At 51.0% G+C, this 7755-nt stretch overlaps 1 long non-coding RNA gene across 1 annotated transcript; it reads right to left on the bottom strand.

Moving 5' to 3' along the window:
• Positions 1 to 2366: 2366 nt before the first annotated feature.
• On the bottom strand, positions 2367 to 4495 carry LOC130474278 (uncharacterized). The gene is made up of 3 exons (XR_008933228.1): positions 4225 to 4495; positions 2983 to 3016; positions 2367 to 2414 (listed from the first exon to the last, which is right to left on the bottom strand). It is a non-coding gene; the product is annotated as an uncharacterized LOC130474278 (long non-coding RNA).
• Positions 4496 to 7755: the final 3260 nt, after the last annotated feature.

The raw sequence follows: 7755 nt of genomic DNA, 5'->3' as shown, positions 1-7755 counted from the left end.
TGGAGGGGTGGACTCTAATCTGGTGAACCGGATTGGTTTCCCCGCTCCTACACATGCAGCCAGCTAAGTGACCTTGGGCTAGTCACAGCTCTTAAAGCTCTTTCAGCCTCGCCTACCTCACAGGGTATCACTTGTGGGGAAGGGAAGGTGACTGTAAGCCAGTTTGATTCTTCCTTAAGTGGTAGAAAAACTCGGCATACAAAAACCAACTCTTCAGTGCAGAGGAGAGTGACGAGGTTGATCAGGGGCCAGGAGACCAAGCCCTACGAGGAAAGGCTGAGGGAGTTGGGAATGTTTAGTCTAGAGAAGAGGAGGTTGAGGGGGACATGATGGCTCCCTTTAAGTATTTGAAGGGCTGTCACTCAAGAGGAGGGCAGGGAGCTGTTCCTGCTGGCAGCAGATGATAGGACTCGCAATTATGAGTTTAAATTATGGGTGGAAAGGTACCAGCTGAATATTAGGGAAAATGTTTTACAGTAAGAGTTGTTCGACAGTGGAATCAGCTACTTGGGAGGTGGTGAGCTCTCCCTCACTGGTAAAGGATGCTCTAGGCTGATCCTGCATTAAGCAGGGGGTTGGACTAGATGGGCTGTCTGGCCCCTTCCACGAATCTATGATTCTTTCCGCATCTCAGACTGAGTCCAGGGCCCTCGAGGCAGATGAGGGATGGCATACAGCCTCTCTGCCTTAGCTAAACCACCGTGGCCCTCCCCCAACTATGCCTTTCTGGCACCTGTGAGTCATTCATGATCCCCAAGATCAGCAGTTGAAAAGAGAGGAAGTCACTATTTTAATGCAAAGAGAGAAAGGACAAGGTCGACAGCTGACAGGAACAGATGCTGATGCTGGCTCCCTCAAGCAAGAGAGGAACCAAATTCTATACCCTGCTAACATGTTAACACTTTTTTTCCAAAAACACACACAAAGTAAAATGAAAGGAGGAAAACAGGTGCGTCAGAGGTCTCCGTGTGGGTCTGCGAGGGCTGCCCCGCGGCATGAGGAAAGGGTGCCCCTTTGATAGCTGGGGGAAGGCTTTTTCCTTAGCCCTTAGAAGTTGGTATTTGGGGCCAGGTGATGAGCGAGCCTAGAAGGCAAAGCCCCCAAACTCCAGCACATCAAAGTCCTGGTCCATGCCCTCGTAATCCAGGGCTTCGTACTGTGATTCCGTCTCACAGGCCGACGGGTGGTATCCCAATTCCTTGAAGTCTGGCGGGTGCGACTCCACAGATTGTCCGGCGTTAGCAGAAGTGACCATGTAGCCCATAGTGGGGCCAGCTGCAGCTCCCCCCACCAAGAGGCAAGCGGCTTGCACTCGGGCACGTGCCAGGGAGCTGTGGCGCAGGCATGGTTCTTGGCACAGGCTGGTCCGGGCAGCTGCAGAGAAGAGCAAGGGGACTGATGTCACCAACTAGGAAGCGAAAGGCCCGTGGGTTCAACCTCAACCATGCCACTTAGGGAGGGGGCAGGAGGATAGCCCAGCCCTCCCAGGGGAGAGCTGACATGACTGGAAGGCTGAGGAGAAGCGACAGATACTGGACGAGGGTTTGGCTACGCAACATAGAAACTCTCACGGCTGCCCCCAAAGAACTCCAGATTCTCAGGGCCAAATGAAATGTGATGCTTTTGGGGAGCCTGCAAGCCTCAAACATTCAGGGCCTCAACTGGGATCAGGTTGTGGGATGGAGGTTAACTGATTGGCCCTGCATAATTTTCTATTCAGGTACCTATAGAATTGGAGGGAAGGCAGCCATGGCATAGCCTGAGCTCGTCAGTTTTTGGAAGCTAAGGAGGATTGGTAGTTGGATTGGCCATCATGGAAGGCTCTGCAGAGGCAGGCAATGGCAAACCTCACCACTGTCTATCACTTGCCTTGCAAGCCCTTTGCTGGAGTCGCCGTTAAGTCAGCCGCAACATGACAGCATTTTACGTATACACACTTGGATGGGAGACCACCAAGGAAGGCTCTGCAGAGGATGGCAATGGTGAACCCCACCTCTTTTTCTCACTTGCTTTGAAAGCCCCTTGCAGGGGTCACTGTAAGTTGGTTGCGATTTAACAGCACTTACGTACGTATCGATATTATGCCTTCCATAGGGCAAATAAGAGCCCCAAGTATGTGTCTGTGTGTTTCAAACCATGAAAACAACATATCGGGGCACAGAGTTCAAACCCCCTCCTCTCCCAGCACGGTGACCCCAATCCAAATCAGGGCAGCTGCATGACTGCCATTTAAAGCTTGGACAACCGGACTCAAGCAACCCAGAGCAGGGACCAGACCAAATACCTTCTCTCCTCTCCATGCCGGGTGACCCCTTGCTGCTCGTGCCAGCGCCCGCTCCTCCTTTCCGGCAACATTTTCTAGCTGACGAGTTGATGTGGGCCTTGCAACTGGAGGGAGACCCCTGGGAGAAGCTCTGGAGACCAAAACAAAAGGGAGAGGCACCCGTAGTTTCTGGCCACCTGCCGGAAACCCCCTTTTTTGGGGGGGGGCTGAGGGGGAGGTAAACTGGGGCTTAACCTCAAGCCAGAGAAAACTAGGGTTGCACATTTGGAATTAACAGAGGGCATTCACAGGAGAACACCTGATTGACAGGCTCATTTTATCTGGTAACAGGCAAGGTAATTTCTAAAGTAGACTTTATCTAGACAGAGAACTTTCATCTGCTTGGCTCCATAAGTAATCTTTAACAATATTTTTACTTAAGCTTTCTCGAGAGTCATCTGTGCATTTACCATGCTTTAAAAGGAACTTCAAATTTTCTGAGTTTTTTCAAAGAAAAATCTTACAAAAAATCAATTTTTAAAAAAAATGCAGCATTATTGAGTTTGTGTCCAAACAAAGAGAAGACCTTTGGAAGTTTATGGTTTGTTTTTAAACCCACTTCTCCATTAGTATCCTGACAGCAAACAACACTCTTTCCCTGGATATCTGCTACCAAACCTTAGCACCCTTTATGCTTATCTCCACTCGGTGGTTCTTACCTCTTTGACTTTTCTTAAGATGTTCAGCCACTGCCTGCAGAAGGGCGAGGAAAAAGAAACATCATCACCACACGCCTTTAACATTAGAACATAAGAAAGACCCTGCTGGATCAGGCCAAGGTCCATCAAGGCCAGCAGTCTGTTCACACAGTGGCCAACCAGGTGCCTCTAGGAAGCCCACAGGCAAGATGACTGCAGCAACATCCATCCTGCCTGTGTTTCACAGCACCTAATATATTTGGCACGCTCCTCTGATCCTGGAGAGAATAGGGATGCACCATGACTAGTATCCTTTTTTCTAGTACCCATGAATACCCCTCTCCTCCATGAACATGTCCCCTCCCCTCTTAAAGCCCTCCAAGTTGGCAGCCATCACCACATCCTGGGGCAGGGAGTTCCACAATTTAACTATGCATTGTGTGAAGAAATACTTCCTTTTATTAGTTTTGAATATGTCACCCTCCAGCTTCAGCAGATGACCCCGTATTCTAGTATTATGAGAGAGGGAGAAAAGCGTCTTCCTGTCCACTCTCTCCAAACCATGCATAATTTTATAGACCTCTATCATGTCTCCCCTTAGTCGCCTTCTTTCCAAGCTTTGCACCTTATCACATAAAACGACCCCTCCACCTGCCCCTCAACACCATTCTCTGAACGGCATATTGTGGCCAGGGGCAACAACCTTTGGAAAGAGGGAGCTGCAAACTGGCCCACGAATCAGCCTTCAGTGGGGTGAAGTAGGGGGCAGGGACGGCAGGGGAGTATTCAGCCCGCACACTGAAGATTGCCCCCCTGCCACGCCAACAAAAGCTAAAAGGGATACTAATTTTTTTAAAATCAAAACCTTATCTAAAAACAAGCTCCTGTGACTTATATGGAAGCTGCCACAGCCCACATTAACACATACAGAGCCACTTTCTACTGAGTCTGACCTTCGGTCCATCGAGGTCAATATTACCTCCTCTGACCACCACCAGCTCTCCAGGGTCTCAGGTGGAGGTTGTTCCCATCCTCTAAGACCTGACCCTTTTCACCGGAGCTGCTGCTGGCGATTGAACCCGGGACCTTCTGTGTGCCAAGCATATGCTCCTCTACAGAGCCACAGGGCCCTTGGTCCAGGGAGAAACCGATCTGAATTTTGCCTGGAAGTCCAGTGTGATGCCCCCCCCCCCGCTGCTCAGTGGGAGAGAACCAGGGGGTCAGACCTGGCACGGGAAGAGGTTCCCTCTTGGAGAGCTATACCTGCACTCTTGGTTGTTGGGCGCAAGAAAAAGCAGGAACCGCCCATCGTTGAGGCTCAGTCCGAGGCAGCTGTCCCGCTGGGCGCCCAGGGGAAGGCGTGGCAGGTCGCAGATCTCGCTCCCCTCCAGGATGGCATCGCAGCTGGTGCCCAGGGAGATGCCCAGCTCAGCAGGGCTTCCTGCATTTGGGCAGACGAGCAAGCTCCCGTCTGGTGAGAGGGTGAGGAACTTCTCTTTCCATTGCTTAAAAAGGAAGCCTCCTGCAAAGGACACATTTCAGACCAGTGTTTGGCGGAGGAACTGCTGTGTGGAAGAAGCCTGAGGCCGCGAAGAGTGACTCGAGCTCAGTAACGAGGGCTTGCAACTGGACCCAGCACTGCTGGGATGATGGGAAGTGGTTTCCACAGCAGAGGGCACGATGTATCGGGCTTCAAGCCCCAGCCCCTTTCCAATCCACTACTGATCCCAGGGGCAGGGAGAACCTGAGAGTGGAGCGCAAACAGCTCTGCCGGAAACACTTGGCCCATGCCCGGAGCTCTACAGCCCTTGGCCAACAGATCTGTACTCATAGAATCATAAAGTTGGAAGGGGCCATACAGGCCATCTAGTCCAACCCCCTGCTCAGTGCAGGATCAGCCTAGAGCATCCCTGACAAGTGATTGCCCAGCCTCTGCTTAAAGACTGCCAGTGAGGGGGAGCTCACCACCTCCCTAGGCAGCTGATTCCACTGTCGAACAACTCTTACTGTAAAATTCTTTTTCCTAATATCAAGCCAGAACCTTTCCACCCACAATTTAAACCCGTTCTTGCGAGTCTTATCCTCTGCTGCCAACAGGAACAGCTCCCTGCCCTCTTCTAAGTGACAGCCCTTCAAATACTTAAAGAGAGCAATCCTGTCCCCCCTCAGCCTCCTCTTTTTTGGACTAAACATTCCCAGCTCCCTCAGCCTTTCCTCTCAGGGCTTGGTCTCCAGGGCCCTGATCATCCTCGTCGCTCTCCTCTGCACCTGCTCCATTCTGTCCCCATCCTTTTTGAAGTGAGGCCTCCAGAACTGCACACTGTACTCCAGCTGTGGCCTGACCAATGCTGTGTACAGCAGGACTATGACATCGTGTGATTTGGATGTTATGCCTCTGTTGATGCATCCCAAGATCGCATTAGCTTTTTTTTTTCACCGCATCACACTGGCAGCTTATATTTAACTTCCGGTCCACCCGTACCCCCAAGATATTGTTCACACACACTGCTGCCCATCCAGTATGCACGTCCCTCATTTCTGTTATCCAGATGTAGAACTCGGCACTTATCCTTGTTGAATTGCATCCTGTTCACATCCACCCACTGTGGGGCCAGAACACTGCTTGGCTCTTCACCTGAAATGGTGGCCAGCCCAGGAGGCCTCTGAGTAGCCCACATCTGCTGCGTTTTCATGTGTCTTATCTTTGCAGTGTCTTTGAGGCCCTCCTATTTCTGAGTGGACGGATGCCTCCTTGATCCCCAAGAGTAATTTGCCACTAAAGACACGCTATTTCCATCAATCCGCCACGGCCTGACAAGCGTCGCACACGGCAGCCTACAGATTAAAACGATGATTACATTCTCTCTTGGCCGCCCTGGGATTAGAGATCATTCAAATGCTGCGGCTATAATCCCCAGGGCATTATGGAATGGGGGGGCATTCTGCAATGCATCACAGACCTCCAAGGGGGTCCGGTGAAGTCCCCCTTCAGCCACTCAAACAGAGGGTGTTCAAAGTATGGGGTGGAAGAAAAGCCAATTGTGTGAGTGAAGGAGCTTGAAAAGAAAAATTTGAGAAGGCCAATTAATAAATGGGGTCTTAAAATAGTGTTGCCAACTAATCAGGAAGAAACTGCCTGGCTGGCTCTTGTGCCCCAGAAAGCACCTTCACATGCAGAGATTAATAGGTGAGGTTTTTTGGTGCACAGAGTTAAGCACGGCCATCGAGTTTCAATTAAAGGCAGAGTTGCCAGTAGAAAGTTGACCGTCCTATTTTCCTCACACTTCATATCTTAGTCATGTGTGAGCATGTTCAATTTGCATGGATTAATAGGCTTGCTATTGGGGAAGGAGTAGTCCTTCCCTAGTAGCTTCTTCATATCTTCACATAGATGTGGGGCTACAAACTGAGATGGACAAAAGTGAACATAAAAACATAAGAAAAGCCCTGCTGAATCAGACCCAGGCCCATCAAGTCCAGCAGTCTGTTCACACAGGGGCCAACCAGGTGCCTCTAGGAAGCCCACAAACAGGGAGACTGCAGCAGCATTGTCCTGCCTGTGTTCCACAGCACCTAATATAATAGGCATGCCCCTCTAATCCTGGAGAGAATAGGTATGCATCATGACTAGTATCCATCTGGACTATGGATAGCCCTGTCCTCCAGGAATATGTCCACTTTCCTCTTAAAGCATTCCAAGTTGGCAGGCATCACCACATCCTGGGGCAGGGAGTTCCACAGTGTGAGGTTAACCCACAACAGCTTCAGCAACCAAAGCTTAAATGCATGGGGATTGCCAAAAACCTGGAGAAAAAAACATCCTGCCCCTCAAACAGAGGCTTAATGGGATGTTACTTATCTCCATGTCATGAAAAGCTTCCGCTGCCCATTTCTATCTGTTCAGCCTCTATGAACGGGAAAGGACATTATTTTCCTCCCAGCTGTTGGCAATCCTAACCCCGCAGATGTCCTGATGCCAGTCTTCAGATTCAGTTGTTTTATTTCTCCCTGTCATGGAGCCACTAACTGCAAGAGTTGAATTGAGGCAAACATCCCATCCCGTGGAGATGACAGCTGCCCTTAGCTGGGCCCTGAGGCAGGATTGGCCCTGGGGCAGGGCAGGTATAATTTCAGCCAGAGTCCCCTAGAAAAATGAGCTCTGGAACCTCCCTGTGGCTTCACTATTCGACCCTGGAACATGGGAAGAGGGTACTTTTGAGCATGCACAAAGTGCCATACACTCAGTACTGAGCAATTGCAACCAGACCGCTCATCGCCAGCTTTTGGGATATAGACAGAGTTTCAAGGACGAGAGGTTAAACGCTGTATGCTTTTATATATTTGGAGGTCGGCCCACGGTCCCCCTCCCCAGTCTAGGCTGAACATACCCACTTCCTTCAGGTTCCCCATAAAGATTTGCCTTGCAGCACCCGTTCATAGGAAGGCAGCCTAAAAAGAAGTAGCTGACCGGCTGAATGCATACCACCCCCACCCCCGGCTGCGTTCAGGGCTCCAAAGGGGGAAGAGAGAGACAGGCAGTTTTGGTGGCTCACCATATTTGCGCAGATAACCCCGATGTATTCCCGAAGAGCTCATCCTGCCTGGACCCTTCCATGAGAGACGAGTAGGAGGGAGAGGGGGGCCGGTTCTGGAGGGCAGCAGATGTTCCGGAAGGCAGGGCTAATCCCTGGGGGGGAGAGAGAGCCCAGCACCAGCATCCCTTCCAGCCAATCAGAGGCCAGCTGGCCAGAGCATCCTTCCCCAGCGCAAGGCCGGCCGGGTCCTCCCTTGGGG

This window comes from Euleptes europaea, chromosome 3 (assembly GCF_029931775.1).
Source record: "Euleptes europaea isolate rEulEur1 chromosome 3, rEulEur1.hap1, whole genome shotgun sequence".
NCBI classification, from domain to species: domain Eukaryota; kingdom Metazoa; phylum Chordata; class Lepidosauria; order Squamata; family Sphaerodactylidae; genus Euleptes; species Euleptes europaea.
This window is presented reverse-complemented; position numbering and strand designations above follow the sequence as displayed.